The following is an 18,310-nucleotide window of genomic DNA, read 5'->3' as shown; positions in this document are numbered from 1 at the left end:
TGGAAACATACCAAATTTGAAAAGTAATTGAGAAGTTGTGCAATTACTAATCATGGAGCACAAAATAGCCTACAGCACCTGGTATTCCCAGGCGGTCTCCCATCCAGGTACTAACTAGGCCCGACACTGCTTAGCTTCCGAGATCAGACGAGATCGGGCGCATTCAGTGTGGTGTGGCCGTAGGCTCTGGGCCTAGTGAGTTTTGTACTTTTAAGCATCTAGTCGGCTAGACCTTGCAGTTTTGAAAGGCAATTGAGAAATGGCTCACTTCCTGAACTTGGAGCACAAAAAAGCCTACAGCACCTGGTATTCCCAGGCGGTCTCCCATCCAGGTACTAACTAGGCCCGACACTGCTTAGCTTCCGAGATCAGACGCATTCAGTGTGGTGTGGCCGTAGGCTCTAGAAATGCTAAGAATATTACTCTTATGCATTTGCATTTAGTAAGCTAAGCCATGCAGCCACTTGCAACATGATACCACGCTCATCGCTCGATCAGCGCTCGATCAGGCGAGATATATAAGACTGGTGGGCCCATTCAGGACTCCTATGTCTGGTAGGATAACTTTAATCCATCCATCCTGTTTCTGTTGCAGGGAGGTGGAGAGAACAATCAACACAATAACGGCTTTCTTTCATGCCTCTTGAAGGACTCAATATTCTCTGTACTGCATTACATGTGAAAGTCGATTTATTACCCATGAACACACTACCTGTATGCTAATTATATGTAAATAGGTAGCTCCAGCCCTCATAATGTTGTCCAACATTTCCGCTATAAAACGGGATAAAATTATTTTGGAAACATACCAAATTTGAAAAGTAATTGAGAAGTTGTGCAATTACTAATCATGGAGCACAAAATAGCCTACAGCACCTGGTATTCCCAGGCGGTCTCCCATCCAGGTACTAACTAGGCCCGACACTGCTTAGCTTCCGAGATCAGACGAGATCGGGCGCATTCAGTGTGGTGTGGCTGTAGGCTCAGGGCCTAGTGAGTTTTGTACTTTTAAGCATCTAGTCGGCTAGACCTTGCAGTTTTGAAAGGCAATTGAGAAATGGCTCACTTCCTGAACTTGGAGCACAAAAAAGCCTACAGCACCTGGTATTCCCAGGCGGTCTCCCATCCAGGTACTAACCAGGCCCGACACTGCTTAGCTTCCGAGATCAGACGAGATCGGGCGCATTCAGTGTGGTGTGGCCGTAGGCTCTGGTCCTAGTGAGTTTTGTACTTTTAAGCATCTAGTCGGCTAGACCTTGCAGTTTTGAAAGGCAATTGAGAAATGGCTCACTTCCTGAACTTGGAGCACAAAAAAGCCTACAGCACCTGGTATTCCCAGGCGGTCTCCCATCCAGGTACTAACTAGGCCCGACACTGCTTAGCTTCCGAGATCAGACGAGATTGGGCGCATTCAGTGTGGTGTGGCCGTAGGCTCGAGTAATGCTAAGAATATTACTCTTATGCATTTGCATTTAGTAAGCTAAGCCATGCAGCCACTTGCAACATGATACCACGCTCATCGCTCGATCAGCGCTTGATCAGGCGAGATATATAAGACTGGTGGGCCCATTCAGGACTCCTATGTCTGGTAGGATAACTTTAATCCATCCATCCTGTTTCTGTTGCAGGGAGGTGGAGAGAACAATCAACACAATAACGGCTTTCTTTCATGCCTCTTGAAGGACTCAATATTCTCTGTACTGCATTACATGTGAAAGTCGATTTATTACCCATGAACACACTACCTGTATGCTAATTATATGTAAATAGGTAGCTCCAGCCCTCATAATGTTGTCCAACATTTCCGCTATAAAACGGGATAAAATTATTTTGGAAACATACCAAATTTGAAAAGTAATTGAGAAGTTGCGCAATTACTAATCATGGAGCACAAAATAGCCTACAGCACCTGGTATTCCCAGGCGGTCTCCCATCCAGGTACTAACTAGGCCCGACACTGCTTAGCTTCCGAGATCAGACGAGATCGGGCGCATTCAGTGTGGTGTGGCCGTAGGCTCTGGGCCTAGTGAGTTTTGTACTTTTAAGCATCTAGTCGGCTAGACCTTGCAGTTTTGAAAGGCAATTGAGAAATGGCTCACTTCCTGAACTTGGAGCACAAAAAAGCCTACAGCACCTGGTATTCCCAGGCAGTCTCCCATCCAGGTACTAACTAGGCCCGACACTGCTTAGCTTCCGAGATCAGACGAGATCGGGCGCATTCAGTGTGGTGTGGCCGTAGGCTCTAGAAATGCTAAGAATATTACTCTTATGCATTTGCATTTAGTAAGCTAAGCCATGCAGCCACTTGCAACATGATACCACGCTCATCGCTCGATCAGGCGAGATATATAAGACTGGTGGGCCCATTCAGGACTCCTATGTCTGGTAGGATAACTTTAATCCATCCATCCTGTTTCTGTTGCAGGGAGGTGGAGAGAACAATCAACACAATAACGGCTTTCTTTCATGCCTCTTGAAGGACTCAATATTCTCTGTACTGCATTACATGTGAAAGTCGATTTATTACCCATGAACACACTACCTGTATGCTAATTATATGTAAATAGGTAGCTCCAGCCCTCATAATGTTGTCCAACATTTCCGCTATAAAACGGGATAAAATTATTTTGGAAACATACCAAATTTGAAAAGTAATTGAGAAGTTGTGCAATTACTAATCATGGAGCACAAAATAGCCTACAGCACCTGGTATTCCCAGGCGGTCTCCCATCCAGGTACTAACTAGGCCCGACACTGCTTAGCTTCCGAGATCAGACGAGATCGGGCGCATTCAGTGTGGTGTGGCCGTAGGCTCTGGGCCTAGTGAGTTTTGTACTTTTAAGCATCTAGTCGGCTAGACCTTGCAGTTTTGAAAGGCAATTGAGAAATGGCTCACTTCCTGAACTTGGAGCACAAAAAAGCCTACAGCACCTGGTATTCCCAGGCAGTCTCCCATCCAGGTACTAACTAGGCCCGACACTGCTTAGCTTCCGAGATCAGACGAGATCGGGCGCATTCAGTGTGGTGTGGCCGTAGGCTCTAGAAATGCTAAGAATATTACTCTTATGCATTTGCATTTAGTAAGCTAAGCCATGCAGCCACTTGCAACATGATACCACGCTCATCGCTCGATCAGGCGAGATATATAAGACTGGTGGGCCCATTCAGGACTCCTATGTCTGGTAGGATAACTTTAATCCATCCATCCTGTTTCTGTTGCAGGGAGGTGGAGAGAACAATCAACACAATAACGGCTTTCTTTCATGCCTCTTGAAGGACTCAATATTCTCTGTACTGCATTACATGTGAAAGTCGATTTATTACCCATGAACACACTACCTGTATGCTAATTATATGTAAATAGGTAGCTCCAGCCCTCATAATGTTGTCCAACATTTCCGCTATAAAACGGGATAAAATTATTTTGGAAACATACCAAATTTGAAAAGTAATTGAGAAGTTGTGCAATTACTAATCATGGAGCACAAAATAGCCTACAGCACCTGGTATTCCCAGGCGGTCTCCCATCCAGGTACTAACTAGGCCCGACACTGCTTAGCTTACGAGATCAGACGAGATCGGGCGCATTCAGTGTGGTGTGGCCGTAGGCTCTGGGCCTCGTGAGTTTTGTACTTTTAAGCATCTAGTCGGCTAGACCTTGCAGTTTTGAAAGGCAATTGAGAAATGGCTCACTTCCTGAACTTGGAGCACAAAAAAGCCTACAGCACCTGGTATTCCCAGGCGGTCTCCCATCCAGGTACTAACTAGGCCCGACACTGCTTAGCTTCTGAGATCAGACGAGATCGGGCGCATTCAGTGTGGTGTGGCCGTAGGCTCTGGTCCTAGTGAGTTTTGTACTTTTAAGCATCTAGTCGGCTAGACCTTGCAGTTTTGAAAGGCAATTGAGAAATGGCTCACTTCCTGAACTTGGAGCACAAAAAAGCCTACAGCACCTGGTATTCCCAGGCGGTCTCCCATCCAGGTACTAACTAGGCCCGACACTGCTTAGCTTCCGAGATCAGACGCATTCAGTGTGGTGTGGCCGTAGGCTCTGGGCCTAGTGAGTTTTGTACTTTTAAGCATCTAGTCGGCTAGACCTTGCAGTTTTGAAAGGCAATTGAGAAATGGCTCACTTCCTGAACTTGGAGCACAAAAAAGCCTACAGCACCTGGTATTCCCAGGCGGTCTCCCATCCAGGTACTAACTAGGCCCGACACTGCTTAGCTTCCGAGATCAGACGAGATTGGGCGCATTCAGTGTGGTGTGGCCGTAGGCTCTAGAAATGCTAAGAATATTACTCTTATGCATTTGCATTTAGTAAGCTAAGCCATGCAGCCACTTGCAACATGATACCACGCTCATCGCTCGATCAGGCTCGATCAGGCGAGATATATAAGACTGGTGGGCCCATTCAGGACTCCTATGTCTGGTAGGATAACTTTAATCCATCCATCCTGTTTCTGTTGCAGGGAGGTGGAGAGAACAATCAACACAATAACGGCTTTCTTTCATGCCTCTTGAAGGACTCAATATTCTCTGTACTGCATTACATGTGAAAGTCGATTTATTACCCATGAACACACTACCTGTATGCTAATTATATGTAAATAGGTAGCTCCAGCCCTCATAATGTTGTCCAACATTTCCGCTATAAAACGGGATAAAATTATTTTGGAAACATACCAAATTTGAAAAGTAATTGAGAAGTTGTGCAATTACTAATCATGGAGCACAAAATAGCCTACAGCACCTGGTATTCCCAGGCGGTCTCCCATCCAGGTACTAACTAGGCCCGACACTGCTTAGCTTCCGAGATCAGACGAGATCAGGCGCATTCAGTGTGGTGTGGCCGTAGGCTCTGGGCCTAGTGAGTTTTGTACTTTTAAGCATCTAGTCGGCTAGACCTTGCAGTTTTGAAAGGCAATTGAGAAATGGCTCACTTCCTGAACTTGGAGCACAAAAAAGCCTACAGCACCTGGTATTCCCAGGCGGTCTCCCATCGAGGTACTAACTAGGCCCGACACTGCTTAGCTTCCGAGATCAGACGAGATCGGGCGCATTCAGTGTGGTGTGGCCGTAGGCTCTGGTCCTAGTGAGTTTTGTACTTTTAAGCATCTAGTCGGCTAGACCTTGCAGTTTTGAAAGGCAATTGAGAAATGGCTCACTTCCTGAACTTGGAGCACAAAAAAGCCTACAGCACCTGGTATTCCCAGGCCGTCTCCCATCCAGGTACTAACTAGGCCCGACACTGCTTAGCTTCCGAGATCAGACGAGATCGGGGGCATTCAGTGTGGTGTGGCCGTAGGCTCTGGTCCTAGTGAGTTTTGTACTTTTAAGCATCTAGTCGGCTAGACCTTGCAGTTTTGAAAGGCAATTGAGAAATGGCTCACTTCCTGAACTTGGAGCACAAAAAAGCCTACAGCACCTGGTATTCCCAGGCGGTCTCCCATCCAGGTACTAACTAGGCCCGACACTGCTTAGCTTCCGAGATCAGACGAGATCGGGCGCATTCAGTGTGGTGTGGCCGTAGGCTCTGGTCCTAGTGAGTTTTGTACTTTTAAGCATCTAGTCGGCTAGACCTTGCAGTTTTGAAAGGCAATTGAGAAATGGCTCACTTCCTGAACTTGGAGCACAAAAAAGCCTACAGCACCTGGTATTCCCAGGCGGTCTCCCATCCAGGTACTAACTAGGCCCGACACTGCTTAGCTTCCGAGATCAGACGAGATCGGGCGCATTCAGTGTGGTGTGGCCGTAGGCTCTGGGCCTAGTGAGTTTTGTACTTTTAAGCATCTAGTCGGCTAGACCTTGCAGTTTTGAAAGGCAATTGAGAAATGTCTCACTTCCTGAACTTGGAGCACAAAAAAGCCTACAGCACCTGGTATTCCCAGGCGGTCTCCCATCCAGGTACTAACTAGGCCCGACACTGCTTAGCTTCCGAGATCAGACGAGATCGGGCGCATTCAGTGTGGTGTGGCCGTAGGCTCTGGGCCTAGTGAGTTTTGTACTTTTAAGCATCTAGTCGGCTAGACCTTGCAGTTTTGAAAGGCAATTGAGAAATGGCTCACTTCCTGAACTTGGAGCACAAAAAAGCCTACAGCACCTGGTATTCCCAGGCGGTCTCCCATCCAGGTACTAACTAGGCCCGACACTGCTTAGCTTCCGAGATCAGACGAGATTGGGCGCATTCAGTGTGGTGTGGCCGTAGGCTCTAGAAATGCTAAGAATATTACTCTTATGCATTTGCATTTAGTAAGCTAAGCCATGCAGCCACTTGCAACATGATACCACGCTCATCGCTCGATCAGGCTCGATCAGGCGAGATATATAAGACTGGTGGGCCCATTCAGGACTCCTATGTCTGGTAGGATAACTTTAATCCATCCATCCTGTTTCTGTTGCAGGGAGGTGGAGAGAACAATCAACACAATAACGGCTTTCTTTCATGCCTCTTGAAGGACTCAATATTCTCTGTACTGCATTACATGTGAAAGTCGATTTATTACCCATGAACACACTACCTGTATGCTAATTATATGTAAATAGGTAGCTCCAGCCCTCATAATGTTGTCCAACATTTCCGCTATAAAACGGGATAAAATTATTTTGGAAACATACCAAATTTGAAAAGTAATTGAGAAGTTGTGCAATTACTAATCATGGAGCACAAAATAGCCTACAGCACCTGGTATTCCCAGGCGGTCTCCCATCCAGGTACTAACTAGGCCCGACACTGCTTAGCTTCCGAGATCAGACGAGATCGGGTGCATTCAGTGTGGTGTGGCCGTAGGCTCTGGTTCTAGTGAGTTTTGTACTTTTAAGCATCTAGTCGGCTAGACCTTGCAGTTTTGAAAGGCAATTGAGAAATGGCTCACTTCCTGAACTTGGAGCACAAAAAAGCCTACAGCACCTGGTATTCCCAGGCGGTCTCCCATCCAGGTACTAACTAGGCCCGACACTGCTTAGCTTCCGAGATCAGACGAGATCGGGCGCATTCAGTGTGGTGTGGCCGTAGGCTCTGGGCCTAGTGAGTTTTGTACTTTTAAGCATCTAGTCGGCTAGACCTTGCAGTTTTGAAAGGCAATTGAGAAATGGCTCACTTCCTGAACTTGGAGCACAAAAAAGCCTACAGCACCTGGTATTCCCAGGCGGTCTCCCATCCAGGTACTAACTAGGCCCGACACTGAGCTTCCGAGATCAGACGAGATCGGGCGCATTCAGTCTGGTGTGGCCGTAGGCTCTAGTAATGCTAAGAATATTACTCTTATGCATTTGCATTTAGTAAGCTAAGCCATGCAGCCACTTGCAACATGATACCACGCTCATCGCTCGATCAGCGCTCGATCAGGCGAGATATATAAGACTGGTGGGCCCATTCAGGACTCCTATGTCTGGTAGGATAACTTTAATCCATCCATCCTGTTTCTGTTGCAGGGAGGTGGAGAGAACAATCAACACAATAACGGCTTTCTTTCATGCCTCTTGAAGGACTCAATATTCTCTCTACTGCATTACATGTGAAAGTCGATTTATTACCCATGAACACACTACCTGTATGCTAATTATATGTAAATAGGTAGCTCCAGCCCTCATAATGTTGTCCAACATTTCCGCTATAAAACGGGATAAAATTATTTTGGAAACATACCAAATTTGAAAAGTAATTGAGAAGTTGTGCAATTACTAATCATGGAGCACAAAATAGCCTACAGCACCTGGTATTCCCAGGCGGTCTCCCATCCAGGTACTAACTAGGCCCGACACTGCTTAGCTTCCGAGATCAGACGAGATCGGGCGCATTCAGTGTGGTGTGGCCGTAGGCTCAGGGCCTAGTGAGTTTTGTACTTTTAAGCATCTAGTCGGCTAGACCTTGCAGTTTTGAAAGGCAATTGAGAAATGGCTCACTTCCTGAACTTGGAGCACAAAAAAGCCTACAGCACCTGGTATTCCCAGGCGGTCTCCCATCCAGGTACTAACCAGGCCCGACACTGCTTAGCTTTCGAGATCAGACGAGATCGGGCGCATTCAGTGTGGTGTGGCCGTAGGCTCTGGTCCTAGTGAGTTTTGTACTTTTAAGCATCTAGTCGGCTAGACCTTGCAGTTTTGAAAGGCAATTGAGAAATGGCTCACTTCCTGAACTTGGAGCACAAAAAAGCCTACAGCACCTGGTATTCCCAGGCGGTCTCCCATCCAGGTACTAACTAGGCCCGACACTGCTTAGCTTCCGAGATCAGACGAGATCGGGCGCATTCAGTGTGGTGTGGCCGTAGGCTCTGGGCCTAGTGAGTTTTGTACTTTTAAGCATCTAGTCGGCTAGACCTTGCAGTTTTGAAAGGCAATTGAGAAATGGCTCACTTCCTGAACTTGGAGCACAAAAAAGCCTACAGCACCTGGTATTCCCAGGCGGTCTCCCATCCAGGTACTAACTAGGCCCGACACTGCTTAGCTTCCGAGATCAGACGAGATTGGGCGCATTCAGTGTGGTGTGGCCGTAGGCTCGAGTAATGCTAAGAATATTACTCTTATGCATTTGCATTTAGTAAGCTAAGCCATGCAGCCACTTGCAACATGATACCACGCTCATCGCTCGATCAGCGCTTGATCAGGCGAGATATATAAGACTGGTGGGCCCATTCAGGACTCCTATGTCTGGTAGGATAACTTTAATCCATCCATCCTGTTTCTGTTGCAGGGAGGTGGAGAGAACAATCAACACAATAACGGCTTTCTTTCATGCCTCTTGAAGGACTCAATATTCTCTGTACTGCATTACATGTGAAAGTCGATTTATTACCCATGAACACACTACCTGTATGCTAATTATATGTAAATAGGTAGCTCCAGCCCTCATAATGTTGTCCAACATTTCCGCTATAAAACGGGATAAAATTATTTTGGAAACATACCAAATTTGAAAAGTAATTGAGAAGTTGCGCAATTACTAATCATGGAGCACAAAATAGCCTACAGCACCTGGTATTCCCAGGCGGTCTCCCATCGAGGTACTAACTAGGCCCGACACTGCTTAGCTTCCGAGATCAGACGAGATCGGGCGCATTCAGTGTGGTGTGGCCGTAGGCTCTGGGCCTAGTGAGTTTTGTACTTTTAAGCATCTAGTCGGCTAGACCTTGCAGTTTTGAAAGGCAATTGAGAAATGGCTCACTTCCTGAAATTGGAGCACAAAAAAGCCTACAGCACCTGGTATTCCCAGGCAGTCTCCCATCCAGGTACTAACTAGGCCTGACACTGCTTAGCTTCCGAGATCAGACGAGATCGGGCGCATTCAGTGTGGTGTGGCCGTAGGCTCTAGAAATGCTAAGAATATTACTCTTATGCATTTGCATTTAGTAAGCTAAGCCATGCAGCCACTTGCAACATGATACCACGCTCATCGCTCGATCAGGCTCGATCAGGCGAGATATATAAGACTGGTGGGCCCATTCAGGACTCCTATGTCTGGTAGGATAACTTTAATCCATCCATCCTGTTTCTGTTGCAGGGAGGTGGAGAGAACAATCAACACAATAACGGCTTTCTTTCATGCCTCTTGAAGGACTCAATATTCTCTGTACTGCATTACATGTGAAAGTCGATTTATTACCCATGAACACACTACCTGTATGCTAATTATATGTAAATAGGTAGCTCCAGCCCTCATAATGTTGTCCAACATTTCCGCTATAAAACGGGATAAAATTATTTTGGAAACATACCAAATTTGAAAAGTAATTGAGAAGTTGTGCAATTACTAATCATGGAGCACAAAATAGCCTACAGCACCTGGTATTCCCAGGCGGTCTCCCATCCAGGTACTAACTAGGCCCGACACTGCTTAGCTTACGAGATCAGACGAGATCGGGCGCATTCAGTGTGGTGTGGCCGTAGGCTCTGGGCCTAGTGAGTTTTGTACTTTTAAGCATCTAGTCGGCTAGACCTTGCAGTTTTGAAAGGCAATTGAGAAATGGCTCACTTCCTGAACTTGGAGCACAAAAAAGCCTACAGCACCTGGTATTCCCAGGCGGTCTCCCATCCAGGTACTAACTAGGCCCGACACTGCTTAGCTTCTGAGATCAGACGAGATCGGGCGCATTCAGTGTGGTGTGGCCGTAGGCTCTGGTCCTAGTGAGTTTTGTACTTTTAAGCATCTAGTCGGCTAGACCTTGAAGTTTTGAAAGGCAATTGAGAAGGCTCACTTCCTGAACTTGGAGCACAAAAAAGCCTACAGCACCTGGTATTCCCAGGCGGTCTCCCATCCAGGTACTAACTAGGCCCGACACTGCTTAGCTTCCGAGATCAGACGAGATCGGGCGCATTCAGTGTGGTGTGGCCGTAGGCTCTGGGCCTAGTGAGTTTTGTACTTTTAAGCATCTAGTCGGCTAGACCTTGCAGTTTTGAAAGGCAATTGAGAAATGGCTCACTTCCTGAACTTGGAGCACAAAAAAGCCTACAGCACCTGGTATTCCCAGGCGGTCTCCCATCCAGGTACTAACTAGGCCCGACACTGCTTAGCTTCCGAGATCAGACGAGAATGGGCGCATTCAGTGTGGTGTGGCCGTAGGCTCTAGAAATGCTAAGAATATTACTCTTATGCATTTGCATTTAGTAAGCTAAGCCATGCAGCCACTTGCAACATGATACCACGCTCATCGCTCGATCAGGCTCGATCAGGCGAGATATATAAGACTGGTGGGCCCATTCAGGACTCCTATGTCTGGTAGGATAACTTTAATCCATCCATCCTGTTTCTGTTGCAGGGAGGTGGAGAGAACAATCAACACAATAACGGCTTTCTTTCATGCCTCTTGAAGGACTCAATATTCTCTGTACTGCATTACATGTGAAAGTCGATTTATTACCCATGAACACACTACCTGTATGCTAATTATATGTAAATAGGTAGCTCCAGCCCTCATAATGTTGTCCAACATTTCCGCTATAAAACGGGATAAAATTATTTTGGAAACATACCAAATTTGAAAAGTAATTGAGAAGTTGTGCAATTACTAATCATGGAGCACAAAATAGCCTACAGCACCTGGTATTCCCAGGCGGTCTCCCATCCAGGTACTAACTAGGCCCGACACTGCTTAGCTTCCGAGATCAGACGAGATCAGGCGCATTCAGTGTGGTGTGGCCGTAGGCTCTGGGCCTAGTGAGTTTTGTACTTTTAAGCATCTAGTCGGCTAGACCTTGCAGTTTTGAAAGGCAATTGAGAAATGGCTCACTTCCTGAACTTGGAGCACAAAAAAGCCTACAGCACCTGGTATTCCCAGGCGGTCTCCCATCCAGGTACTAACTAGGCCCGACACTGCTTAGCTTCCGAGATCAGACGAGATCGGGCGCATTCAGTGTGGTGTGGCCGTAGGCTCTGGGCCTAGTGAGTTTTGTACTTTTAAGCATCTAGTCGGCTAGACCTTGCAGTTTTGAAAGGCAATTGAGAAATGGCTCACTTCCTGAACTTGGAGCACAAAAAAGCCTACAGCACCTGGTATTCCCAGGCGGTCTCCCATCCAGGTACTAACTAGGCCCGACACTGAGCTTCCGAGATCAGACGAGATCGGGCGCATTCAGTCTGGTGTGGCCGTAGGCTCTAGTAATGCTAAGAATATTACTCTTATGCATTTGCATTTAGTAAGCTAAGCCATGCAGCCACTTGCAACATGATACCACGCTCATCGCTCGATCAGCGCTCGATCAGGCGAGATATATAAGACTGGTGGGCCCATTCAGGACTCCTATGTCTGGTAGGATAACTTTAATCCATCCATCCTGTTTCTGTTGCAGGGAGGTGGAGAGAACAATCAACACAATAACGGCTTTCTTTCATGCCTCTTGAAGGACTCAATATTCTCTGTACTGCATTACATGTGAAAGTCGATTTATTACCCATGAACACACTACCTGTATGCTAATTATATGTAAATAGGTAGCTCCAGCCCTCATAATGTTGTCCAACATTTCCGCTATAAAACGGGATAAAATTATTTTGGAAACATACCAAATTTGAAAAGTAATTGAGAAGTTGCGCAATTACTAATCATCGAGCACAAAATAGCCTACAGCACCTGGTATTCCCAGGCGGTCTCCCATCCAGGTACTAACTAGGCCCGACACTGCTTAGCTTCCGAGATCAGACGAGATCGGGCGCATTCAGTGTGGTGTGGCCGTAGGCTCTGGGCCTAGTGAGTTTTGTACTTTTAAGCATCTAGTCGGCTAGACCTTGCAGTTTTGAAAGGCAATTGAGAAATGGCTCACTTCCTGAACTTGGAGCACAAAAAAGCCTACAGCACCTGGTATTCCCAGGCAGTCTCCCATCCAGGTACTAACTAGGCCCGACACTGCTTAGCTTCCGAGATCAGACGAGATCAGGCGCATTCAGTGTGGTGTGGCCGTAGGCTCTAGAAATGCTAAGAATATTACTCTTATGCATTTGCATTTAGTAAGCTAAGCCATGCAGCCACTTGCAACATGATACCACGCTCATCGCTCGATCAGGCTCGATCAGGCGAGATATATAAGACTGGTGGGCCCATTCAGGACTCCTATGTCTGGTAGGATAACTTTAATCCATCCATCCTGTTTCTGTTGCAGGGAGGTGGAGAGAACAATCAACACAATAACGGCTTTCTTTCATGCCTCTTGAAGGACTCAATATTCTCTGTACTGCATTACATGTGAAAGTCGATTTATTACCCATGAACACACTACCTGTATGCTAATTATATGTAAATAGGTAGCTCCAGCCCTCATAATGTTGTCCAACATTTCCGCTATAAAACGGGATAAAATTATTTTGGAAACATACCAAATTTGAAAAGTAATTGAGAAGTTGTGCAATTACTAATCATGGAGCACAAAATAGCCTACAGCACCTGGTATTCCCAGGCGGTCTCCCATCCAGGTACTAACTAGGCCCGACACTGCTTAGCTTCCGAGATCAGACGAGATCGGGCGCATTCAGTGTGGTGTGGCCGTAGGCTCAGGGCCTAGTGAGTTTTGTACTTTTAAGCATCTAGTCGGCTAGACCTTGCAGTTTTGAAAGGCAATTGAGAAATGGCTCACTTCCTGAACTTGGAGCACAAAAAAGCCTACAGCACCTGGTATTCCCAGGCGGTCTCCCATCCAGGTACTAACTAGGCCCGACACTGCTTAGCTTCCAAGATCAGACGAGATCGGGCGCATTCAGTGTGGTGTGGCTGTAGGCTCTGGTCCCAGTGAGTTTTGTACTTTTAAGCATCTAGTCGGCTAGACCTTGCAGTTTTGAAAGGCAATTGAGAAATGGCTCACTTCCTGAACTTGGAGCACAAAAAAGCCTACAGCACCTGGTATTCCCAGGCGGTCTCCCATCCAGGTACTAACTAGGCCTGACACTGCTTAGCTTCCGAGATCAGACGAGATCGGGCGCATTCAGTGTGGTGTGGCCGTAGGCTCTGGGCCTAGTGAGTTTTGTACTTTTAAGCATCTAGTCGGCTAGACCTTGCAGTTTTGAAAGGCAATTGAGAAATGGCTCACTTCCTGAACTTGGAGCACAAAAAAGCCTACAGCACCTGGTATTCCCAGGCGGTCTCCCATCCAGGTACTAACTAGGCCCGACACTGCTTAGCTTCCGAGATCAGACGAGATCGGGCGCATTCAGTGTGGTGTGGCCGTAGGCTCGAGTAATGCTAAGAATATTACTCTTATGCATTTGCATTTAGTAAGCTAAGCCATGCAGCCACTTGCAACATGATACCACGCTCATCGCTCGATCAGCGCTTGATCAGGCGAGATATATAAGACTGGTGGGCCCATTCAGGACTCCTATGTCTGGTAGGATAACTTTAATCCATCCATCCTGTTTCTGTTGCAGGGAGGTGGAGAGAACAATCAACACAATAACGGCTTTCTTTCATGCCTCTTGAAGGACTCAATATTCTCTGTACTGCATTACATGTGAAAGTCGATTTATTACCCATGAACACACTACCTGTATGCTAATTATATGTAAATAGGTAGCTCCAGCCCTCATAATGTTGTCCAACATTTCCGCTATAAAACGGGATAAAATTATTTTGGAAACATACCAAATTTGAAAAGTAATTGAGAAGTTGTGCAATTACTAATCATGGAGCACAAAATAGCCTACAGCACCTGGTATTCCCAGGCGGTCTCCCATCCAGGTACTAACTAGGCCCGACACTGCTTAGCTTCCGAGATCAGACGAGATCGGGCGCATTCAGTGTGGTGTGGCCGTAGGCTCTGGTCCTAGTGAGTTTTGTACTTTTAAGCATCTAGTCGGCTAGACCTTGCAGTTTTGAAAGGCAATTGAGAAATGGCTCACTTCCTGAACTTGGAGCACAAAAAAGCCTACAGCACCTGGTATTCCCAGGCGGTCTCCCATCCAGGTACTAACTAGGCCCGACACTGCTTAGCTTCCGAGATCAGACGAGATCGGGCGCATTCAGTGTGGTGTGGCCGTAGGCTCTGGGCCTAGTGAGTTTTGTACTTTTAAGCATCTAGTCGGCTAGACCTTGCAGTTTTGAAAGGCAATTGAGAAATGGCTCACTTCCTGAACTTGGAGCACAAAAAAGCCTACAGCACCTGGTATTCCCAGGCGGTCTCCCATCCAGGTACTAACTAGGCCCGACACTGAGCTTCCGAGATCAGACGAGATCGGGCGCATTCAGTCTGGTGTGGCCGTAGGCTCTAGTAATGCTAAGAATATTACTCTTATGCATTTGCATTTAGTAAGCTAAGCCATGCAGCCACTTGCAACATGATACCACGCTCATCGCTCGATCAGCGCTCGATCAGGCGAGATATATAAGACTGGTGGGCCCATTCAGGACTCCTATGTCTGGTAGGATAACTTTAATCCATCCATCCTGTTTCTGTTGCAGGGAGGTGGAGAGAACAATCAACACAATAACGGCTTTCTTTCATGCCTCTTGAAGGACTCAATATTCTCTGTACTGCATTACATGTGAAAGTCGATTTATTACCCATGAACACACTACCTGTATGCTAATTATATGTAAATAGGTAGCTCCAGCCCTCATAATGTTGTCCAACATTTCCGCTATAAAACGGGATAAAATTATTTTGGAAACATACCAAATTTGAAAAGTAATTGAGAAGTTGTGCAATTACTAATCATGGAGCACAAAATAGCCTACAGCACCTGGTATTCCCAGGCGGTCTCCCATCCAGGTACTAACTAGGCCCGACACTGCTTAGCTTCCGAGATCAGACGAGATCGGGCGCATTCAGTGTGGTGTGGCCGTAGGCTCAGGGCCTAGTGAGTTTTGTACTTTTAAGCATCTAGTCGGCTAGACCTTGCAGTTTTGAAAGGCAATTGAGAAATGGCTCACTTCCTGAACTTGGAGCACAAAAAAGCCTACAGCACCTGGTATTCCCAGGCGGTCTCCCATCCAGGTACTAACCAGGCCCGACACTGCTTAGCTTCCGAGATCAGACGAGATCGGGCGCATTCAGTGTGGTGTGGCCGTAGGCTCTGGTCCTAGTGAGTTTTGTACTTTTAAGCATCTAGTCGGCTAGACCTTGCAGTTTTGAAAGGCAATTGAGAAATGGCTCACTTCCTGAACTTGGAGCACAAAAAAGCCTACAGCACCTGGTATTCCCAGGCGGTCTCCCATCCAGGTACTAACTAGGCCCGACACTGCTTAGCTTCCGAGATCAGACGAGATCGGGCGCATTCAGTGTGGTGTGGCCGTAGGCTCTGGGCCTAGTGAGTTTTGTACTTTTAAGCATCTAGTCGGCTAGACCTTGCAGTTTTGAAAGGCAATTGAGAAATGGCTCACTTCCTGAACTTGGAGCACAAAAAAGCCTACAGCACCTGGTATTCCCAGGCGGTCTCCCATCCAGGTACTAACTAGGCCCGACACTGCTTAGCTTCCGAGATCAGACGAGATTGGGCGCATTCAGTGTGGTGTGGCCGTAGGCTCGAGTAATGCTAAGAATATTACTCTTATGCATTTGCATTTAGTAAGCTAAGCCATGCAGCCACTTGCAACATGATACCACGCTCATCGCTCGATCAGCGCTCGATCAGGCGAGATATATAAGACTGGTGGGCCCATTCAGGACTCCTATGTCTGGTAGGATAACTTTAATCCATCCATCCTGTTTCTGTTGCAGGGAGGTGGAGAGAACAATCAACACAATAACGGCTTTCTTTCATGCCTCTTGAAGGACTCAATATTCTCTGTACTGCATTACATGTGAAAGTCGATTTATTACCCATGAACACACTACCTGTATGCTAATTATATGTAAATAGGTAGCTCCAGCCCTCATAATGTTGTCCAACATTTCCGCTATAAAACGGGATAAAATTATTTTGGAAACATACCAAATTTGAAAAGTAATTGAGAAGTTGTGCAATTACTAATCATGGAGCACAAAATAGCCTACAGCACCTGGTATTCCCAGGCGGTCTCCCATCCAGGTACTAACTAGGCCCGACACTGCTTAGCTTCCGAGATCAGACGAGATCGGGCGCATTCAGTGTGGTGTGGCCGTAGGCTCAGGGCCTAGTGAGTTTTGTACTTTTAAGCATCTAGTCGGCTAGACCTTGCAGTTTTGAAAGGCAATTGAGAAATGGCTCACTTCCTGAACTTGGAGCACAAAAAAGCCTACAGCACCTGGTATTCCCAGGCGGTCTCCCATCCAGGTACTAACCAGGCCCGACACTGCTTAGCTTCCGAGATCAGACGAGATCGGGCGCATTCAGTGTGGTGTGGCCGTAGGCTCTGGTCCTAGTGAGTTTTGTACTTTTAAGCATCTAGTCGGCTAGACCTTGCAGTTTTGAAAGGCAATTGAGAAATGGCTCACTTCCTGAACTTGGAGCACAAAAAAGCCTACAGCACCTGGTATTCCCAGGCGGTCTCCCATCCAGGTACTAACTAGGCCCGACACTGCTTAGCTTCCGAGATCAGACGAGATCGGGCGCATTCAGTGTGGTGTGGCCGTAGGCTCTGGGCCTAGTGAGTTTTGTACTTTTAAGCATCTAGTCGGCTAGACCTTGCAGTTTTGAAAGGCAATTGAGAAATGGCTCACTTCCTGAACTTGGAGCACAAAAAAGCCTACAGCACCTGGTATTCCCAGGCGGTCTCCCATCCAGGTACTAACTAGGCCCGACACTGCTTAGCTTCCGAGATCAGACGAGATTGGGCGCATTCAGTGTGGTGTGGCCGTAGGCTCGAGTAATGCTAAGAATATTACTCTTATGCATTTGCATTTAGTAAGCTAAGCCATGCAGCCACTTGCAACATGATACCACGCTCATCGCTCGATCAGCGCTTGATCAGGCGAGATATATAAGACTGGTGGGCCCATTCAGGACTCCTATGTCTGGTAGGATAACTTTAATCCATCCATCCTGTTTCTGTTGCAGGGAGGTGGAGAGAACAATCAACACAATAACGGCTTTCTTTCATGCCTCTTGAAGGACTCAATATTCTCTGTACTGCATTACATGTGAAAGTCGATTTATTACCCATGAACACACTACCTGTATGCTAATTATATGTAAATAGGTAGCTCCAGCCCTCATAATGTTGTCCAACATTTCCGCTATAAAACGGGATACAATTATTTTGGAAACATACCAAATTTGAAAAGTAATTGAGAAGTTGCGCAATTACTAATCATGGAGCACAAAATAGCCTACAGCACCTGGTATTCCCAGGCGGTCTCCCATCCAGGTACTAACTAGGCCCGACACTGCTTAGCTTCCGAGATCAGACGAGATCGGGCGCATTCAGTGTGGTGTGGCCGTAGGCTCTGGGCCTAGTGAGTTTTGTACTTTTAAGCATCTAGTCGGCTAGACCTTGCAGTTTTGAAAGGCAATTGAGAAATGGCTCACTTCCTGAACTTGGAGCACAAAAAAGCCTACAGCACCTGGTATTCCCAGGCAGTCTCCCATCCAGGTACTAACTAGGCCCGACACTGCTTAGCTTCCGAGATCAGACGAGATCGGGCGCATTCAGTGTGGTGTGGCTGTAGGCTCTGGTTCTAGTGAGTTTTGTACTTTTAAGCATCTAGTCGGCTAGACCTTGCAGTTTTGAAAGGCAATTGAGAAATGGCTCACTTCCTGAACTTGGAGCACAAAAAAGCCTACAGCACCTGGTATTCCCAGGCGGTCTCCCATCCAGGTACTAACTAGGCCCGACACTGCTTAGCTTCCGAGATCAGACGAGATCGGGCGCATTCAGTGTGGTGTGGCCGTAGGCTCTGGTTCTAGTGAGTTTTGTACTTTTAAGCATCTAGTCGGCTAGACCTTGCAGTTTTGAAAGGCAATTGAGAAATGGCT

The 18,310-nt window shown here is 46.8% G+C and overlaps 51 non-coding genes and 5 pseudogenes across 51 annotated transcripts; all 56 read right to left on the bottom strand.

Moving 5' to 3' along the window:
* Positions 1-66: 66 nt before the first annotated feature.
* Positions 67-185, bottom strand: LOC138476931 (5S ribosomal RNA). Its single transcript, XR_011270937.1, has one exon. It is a non-coding gene; the product is annotated as a 5S ribosomal RNA (ribosomal RNA).
* Positions 186-291: 106 nt separating this feature from the next.
* LOC138474582 (5S ribosomal RNA) lies at positions 292-400 on the bottom strand (annotated as a pseudogene).
* Positions 401-864: 464 nt separating this feature from the next.
* Positions 865-983, bottom strand: LOC138477667 (5S ribosomal RNA). The gene has a single exon (XR_011271605.1). It is a non-coding gene; the product is annotated as a 5S ribosomal RNA (ribosomal RNA).
* Positions 984-1,089: 106 nt separating this feature from the next.
* Positions 1,090-1,208, bottom strand: LOC138477928 (5S ribosomal RNA). The gene has a single exon (XR_011271842.1). It is a non-coding gene; the product is annotated as a 5S ribosomal RNA (ribosomal RNA).
* Positions 1,209-1,314: 106 nt separating this feature from the next.
* Positions 1,315-1,433, bottom strand: LOC138479349 (5S ribosomal RNA). Its single transcript, XR_011273132.1, has one exon. It is a non-coding gene; the product is annotated as a 5S ribosomal RNA (ribosomal RNA).
* Positions 1,434-1,897: 464 nt separating this feature from the next.
* On the bottom strand, positions 1,898-2,016 carry LOC138476928 (5S ribosomal RNA). The gene has a single exon (XR_011270935.1). It is a non-coding gene; the product is annotated as a 5S ribosomal RNA (ribosomal RNA).
* Positions 2,017-2,122: 106 nt separating this feature from the next.
* Positions 2,123-2,241, bottom strand: LOC138478522 (5S ribosomal RNA). Its single transcript, XR_011272382.1, has one exon. It is a non-coding gene; the product is annotated as a 5S ribosomal RNA (ribosomal RNA).
* A 453-nt stretch (positions 2,242-2,694) lies between these two features.
* LOC138476927 (5S ribosomal RNA) lies at positions 2,695-2,813 on the bottom strand. The gene has a single exon (XR_011270934.1). It is a non-coding gene; the product is annotated as a 5S ribosomal RNA (ribosomal RNA).
* Positions 2,814-2,919: 106 nt separating this feature from the next.
* LOC138478521 (5S ribosomal RNA) lies at positions 2,920-3,038 on the bottom strand. Its single transcript, XR_011272381.1, has one exon. It is a non-coding gene; the product is annotated as a 5S ribosomal RNA (ribosomal RNA).
* A 453-nt stretch (positions 3,039-3,491) lies between these two features.
* LOC138479120 (5S ribosomal RNA) lies at positions 3,492-3,610 on the bottom strand. Its single transcript, XR_011272924.1, has one exon. It is a non-coding gene; the product is annotated as a 5S ribosomal RNA (ribosomal RNA).
* A 106-nt stretch (positions 3,611-3,716) lies between these two features.
* Positions 3,717-3,835, bottom strand: LOC138479016 (5S ribosomal RNA). Its single transcript, XR_011272829.1, has one exon. It is a non-coding gene; the product is annotated as a 5S ribosomal RNA (ribosomal RNA).
* Positions 3,836-3,941: 106 nt separating this feature from the next.
* On the bottom strand, positions 3,942-4,050 carry LOC138474581 (5S ribosomal RNA; annotated as a pseudogene).
* A 106-nt stretch (positions 4,051-4,156) lies between these two features.
* LOC138479348 (5S ribosomal RNA) lies at positions 4,157-4,275 on the bottom strand. The gene has a single exon (XR_011273131.1). It is a non-coding gene; the product is annotated as a 5S ribosomal RNA (ribosomal RNA).
* Positions 4,276-4,738: 463 nt separating this feature from the next.
* Positions 4,739-4,857, bottom strand: LOC138478115 (5S ribosomal RNA). The gene has a single exon (XR_011272012.1). It is a non-coding gene; the product is annotated as a 5S ribosomal RNA (ribosomal RNA).
* Positions 4,858-4,963: 106 nt separating this feature from the next.
* Positions 4,964-5,082, bottom strand: LOC138477797 (5S ribosomal RNA). The gene has a single exon (XR_011271723.1). It is a non-coding gene; the product is annotated as a 5S ribosomal RNA (ribosomal RNA).
* Positions 5,083-5,188: 106 nt separating this feature from the next.
* Positions 5,189-5,307, bottom strand: LOC138479902 (5S ribosomal RNA). The gene has a single exon (XR_011273634.1). It is a non-coding gene; the product is annotated as a 5S ribosomal RNA (ribosomal RNA).
* A 106-nt stretch (positions 5,308-5,413) lies between these two features.
* LOC138476926 (5S ribosomal RNA) lies at positions 5,414-5,532 on the bottom strand. Its single transcript, XR_011270933.1, has one exon. It is a non-coding gene; the product is annotated as a 5S ribosomal RNA (ribosomal RNA).
* A 106-nt stretch (positions 5,533-5,638) lies between these two features.
* Positions 5,639-5,757, bottom strand: LOC138476925 (5S ribosomal RNA). The gene has a single exon (XR_011270932.1). It is a non-coding gene; the product is annotated as a 5S ribosomal RNA (ribosomal RNA).
* A 106-nt stretch (positions 5,758-5,863) lies between these two features.
* Positions 5,864-5,982, bottom strand: LOC138476924 (5S ribosomal RNA). Its single transcript, XR_011270931.1, has one exon. It is a non-coding gene; the product is annotated as a 5S ribosomal RNA (ribosomal RNA).
* Positions 5,983-6,088: 106 nt separating this feature from the next.
* On the bottom strand, positions 6,089-6,207 carry LOC138479347 (5S ribosomal RNA). The gene has a single exon (XR_011273130.1). It is a non-coding gene; the product is annotated as a 5S ribosomal RNA (ribosomal RNA).
* A 463-nt stretch (positions 6,208-6,670) lies between these two features.
* Positions 6,671-6,789, bottom strand: LOC138474830 (5S ribosomal RNA). The gene has a single exon (XR_011269063.1). It is a non-coding gene; the product is annotated as a 5S ribosomal RNA (ribosomal RNA).
* A 106-nt stretch (positions 6,790-6,895) lies between these two features.
* On the bottom strand, positions 6,896-7,014 carry LOC138476923 (5S ribosomal RNA). Its single transcript, XR_011270930.1, has one exon. It is a non-coding gene; the product is annotated as a 5S ribosomal RNA (ribosomal RNA).
* Positions 7,015-7,120: 106 nt separating this feature from the next.
* Positions 7,121-7,236, bottom strand: LOC138474162 (5S ribosomal RNA; annotated as a pseudogene).
* Positions 7,237-7,700: 464 nt separating this feature from the next.
* Positions 7,701-7,819, bottom strand: LOC138476922 (5S ribosomal RNA). The gene has a single exon (XR_011270929.1). It is a non-coding gene; the product is annotated as a 5S ribosomal RNA (ribosomal RNA).
* A 106-nt stretch (positions 7,820-7,925) lies between these two features.
* LOC138476160 (5S ribosomal RNA) lies at positions 7,926-8,044 on the bottom strand. The gene has a single exon (XR_011270236.1). It is a non-coding gene; the product is annotated as a 5S ribosomal RNA (ribosomal RNA).
* A 106-nt stretch (positions 8,045-8,150) lies between these two features.
* Positions 8,151-8,269, bottom strand: LOC138476921 (5S ribosomal RNA). The gene has a single exon (XR_011270928.1). It is a non-coding gene; the product is annotated as a 5S ribosomal RNA (ribosomal RNA).
* A 106-nt stretch (positions 8,270-8,375) lies between these two features.
* On the bottom strand, positions 8,376-8,494 carry LOC138479346 (5S ribosomal RNA). Its single transcript, XR_011273129.1, has one exon. It is a non-coding gene; the product is annotated as a 5S ribosomal RNA (ribosomal RNA).
* Positions 8,495-8,958: 464 nt separating this feature from the next.
* Positions 8,959-9,077, bottom strand: LOC138477796 (5S ribosomal RNA). Its single transcript, XR_011271722.1, has one exon. It is a non-coding gene; the product is annotated as a 5S ribosomal RNA (ribosomal RNA).
* Positions 9,078-9,183: 106 nt separating this feature from the next.
* On the bottom strand, positions 9,184-9,302 carry LOC138480010 (5S ribosomal RNA). Its single transcript, XR_011273732.1, has one exon. It is a non-coding gene; the product is annotated as a 5S ribosomal RNA (ribosomal RNA).
* A 463-nt stretch (positions 9,303-9,765) lies between these two features.
* Positions 9,766-9,884, bottom strand: LOC138479119 (5S ribosomal RNA). The gene has a single exon (XR_011272923.1). It is a non-coding gene; the product is annotated as a 5S ribosomal RNA (ribosomal RNA).
* Positions 9,885-9,990: 106 nt separating this feature from the next.
* On the bottom strand, positions 9,991-10,109 carry LOC138479015 (5S ribosomal RNA). The gene has a single exon (XR_011272828.1). It is a non-coding gene; the product is annotated as a 5S ribosomal RNA (ribosomal RNA).
* A 104-nt stretch (positions 10,110-10,213) lies between these two features.
* LOC138476920 (5S ribosomal RNA) lies at positions 10,214-10,332 on the bottom strand. The gene has a single exon (XR_011270927.1). It is a non-coding gene; the product is annotated as a 5S ribosomal RNA (ribosomal RNA).
* Positions 10,333-10,438: 106 nt separating this feature from the next.
* On the bottom strand, positions 10,439-10,557 carry LOC138480322 (5S ribosomal RNA). The gene has a single exon (XR_011274008.1). It is a non-coding gene; the product is annotated as a 5S ribosomal RNA (ribosomal RNA).
* A 463-nt stretch (positions 10,558-11,020) lies between these two features.
* Positions 11,021-11,139, bottom strand: LOC138478114 (5S ribosomal RNA). The gene has a single exon (XR_011272011.1). It is a non-coding gene; the product is annotated as a 5S ribosomal RNA (ribosomal RNA).
* Positions 11,140-11,245: 106 nt separating this feature from the next.
* LOC138476918 (5S ribosomal RNA) lies at positions 11,246-11,364 on the bottom strand. Its single transcript, XR_011270926.1, has one exon. It is a non-coding gene; the product is annotated as a 5S ribosomal RNA (ribosomal RNA).
* A 106-nt stretch (positions 11,365-11,470) lies between these two features.
* On the bottom strand, positions 11,471-11,586 carry LOC138474161 (5S ribosomal RNA; annotated as a pseudogene).
* Positions 11,587-12,050: 464 nt separating this feature from the next.
* LOC138476916 (5S ribosomal RNA) lies at positions 12,051-12,169 on the bottom strand. The gene has a single exon (XR_011270924.1). It is a non-coding gene; the product is annotated as a 5S ribosomal RNA (ribosomal RNA).
* Positions 12,170-12,275: 106 nt separating this feature from the next.
* LOC138479587 (5S ribosomal RNA) lies at positions 12,276-12,394 on the bottom strand. Its single transcript, XR_011273348.1, has one exon. It is a non-coding gene; the product is annotated as a 5S ribosomal RNA (ribosomal RNA).
* A 463-nt stretch (positions 12,395-12,857) lies between these two features.
* On the bottom strand, positions 12,858-12,976 carry LOC138476915 (5S ribosomal RNA). Its single transcript, XR_011270923.1, has one exon. It is a non-coding gene; the product is annotated as a 5S ribosomal RNA (ribosomal RNA).
* A 106-nt stretch (positions 12,977-13,082) lies between these two features.
* Positions 13,083-13,201, bottom strand: LOC138478769 (5S ribosomal RNA). Its single transcript, XR_011272606.1, has one exon. It is a non-coding gene; the product is annotated as a 5S ribosomal RNA (ribosomal RNA).
* A 106-nt stretch (positions 13,202-13,307) lies between these two features.
* Positions 13,308-13,426, bottom strand: LOC138478938 (5S ribosomal RNA). The gene has a single exon (XR_011272758.1). It is a non-coding gene; the product is annotated as a 5S ribosomal RNA (ribosomal RNA).
* Positions 13,427-13,532: 106 nt separating this feature from the next.
* Positions 13,533-13,651, bottom strand: LOC138476914 (5S ribosomal RNA). Its single transcript, XR_011270922.1, has one exon. It is a non-coding gene; the product is annotated as a 5S ribosomal RNA (ribosomal RNA).
* Positions 13,652-14,115: 464 nt separating this feature from the next.
* Positions 14,116-14,234, bottom strand: LOC138476913 (5S ribosomal RNA). The gene has a single exon (XR_011270921.1). It is a non-coding gene; the product is annotated as a 5S ribosomal RNA (ribosomal RNA).
* Positions 14,235-14,340: 106 nt separating this feature from the next.
* On the bottom strand, positions 14,341-14,459 carry LOC138476912 (5S ribosomal RNA). The gene has a single exon (XR_011270920.1). It is a non-coding gene; the product is annotated as a 5S ribosomal RNA (ribosomal RNA).
* A 106-nt stretch (positions 14,460-14,565) lies between these two features.
* LOC138474159 (5S ribosomal RNA) lies at positions 14,566-14,681 on the bottom strand (annotated as a pseudogene).
* A 464-nt stretch (positions 14,682-15,145) lies between these two features.
* On the bottom strand, positions 15,146-15,264 carry LOC138476911 (5S ribosomal RNA). The gene has a single exon (XR_011270919.1). It is a non-coding gene; the product is annotated as a 5S ribosomal RNA (ribosomal RNA).
* Positions 15,265-15,370: 106 nt separating this feature from the next.
* On the bottom strand, positions 15,371-15,489 carry LOC138477806 (5S ribosomal RNA). Its single transcript, XR_011271731.1, has one exon. It is a non-coding gene; the product is annotated as a 5S ribosomal RNA (ribosomal RNA).
* Positions 15,490-15,595: 106 nt separating this feature from the next.
* LOC138476910 (5S ribosomal RNA) lies at positions 15,596-15,714 on the bottom strand. Its single transcript, XR_011270918.1, has one exon. It is a non-coding gene; the product is annotated as a 5S ribosomal RNA (ribosomal RNA).
* A 106-nt stretch (positions 15,715-15,820) lies between these two features.
* On the bottom strand, positions 15,821-15,939 carry LOC138479345 (5S ribosomal RNA). Its single transcript, XR_011273128.1, has one exon. It is a non-coding gene; the product is annotated as a 5S ribosomal RNA (ribosomal RNA).
* A 464-nt stretch (positions 15,940-16,403) lies between these two features.
* LOC138476909 (5S ribosomal RNA) lies at positions 16,404-16,522 on the bottom strand. The gene has a single exon (XR_011270917.1). It is a non-coding gene; the product is annotated as a 5S ribosomal RNA (ribosomal RNA).
* A 106-nt stretch (positions 16,523-16,628) lies between these two features.
* LOC138477684 (5S ribosomal RNA) lies at positions 16,629-16,747 on the bottom strand. Its single transcript, XR_011271620.1, has one exon. It is a non-coding gene; the product is annotated as a 5S ribosomal RNA (ribosomal RNA).
* A 106-nt stretch (positions 16,748-16,853) lies between these two features.
* Positions 16,854-16,972, bottom strand: LOC138476907 (5S ribosomal RNA). The gene has a single exon (XR_011270916.1). It is a non-coding gene; the product is annotated as a 5S ribosomal RNA (ribosomal RNA).
* Positions 16,973-17,078: 106 nt separating this feature from the next.
* Positions 17,079-17,197, bottom strand: LOC138479344 (5S ribosomal RNA). The gene has a single exon (XR_011273127.1). It is a non-coding gene; the product is annotated as a 5S ribosomal RNA (ribosomal RNA).
* Positions 17,198-17,661: 464 nt separating this feature from the next.
* Positions 17,662-17,780, bottom strand: LOC138476906 (5S ribosomal RNA). The gene has a single exon (XR_011270915.1). It is a non-coding gene; the product is annotated as a 5S ribosomal RNA (ribosomal RNA).
* A 106-nt stretch (positions 17,781-17,886) lies between these two features.
* On the bottom strand, positions 17,887-18,005 carry LOC138478700 (5S ribosomal RNA). Its single transcript, XR_011272543.1, has one exon. It is a non-coding gene; the product is annotated as a 5S ribosomal RNA (ribosomal RNA).
* Positions 18,006-18,111: 106 nt separating this feature from the next.
* On the bottom strand, positions 18,112-18,230 carry LOC138476904 (5S ribosomal RNA). Its single transcript, XR_011270913.1, has one exon. It is a non-coding gene; the product is annotated as a 5S ribosomal RNA (ribosomal RNA).
* Positions 18,231-18,310: the final 80 nt, after the last annotated feature.

This window comes from Ambystoma mexicanum, chromosome 8 (genome assembly GCF_040938575.1).
Source record: "Ambystoma mexicanum isolate Mex_15411 chromosome 8, UKY_AmexF1_1, whole genome shotgun sequence".
NCBI classification, from domain to species: domain Eukaryota; kingdom Metazoa; phylum Chordata; class Amphibia; order Caudata; family Ambystomatidae; genus Ambystoma; species Ambystoma mexicanum.
This window is presented reverse-complemented; position numbering and strand designations above follow the sequence as displayed.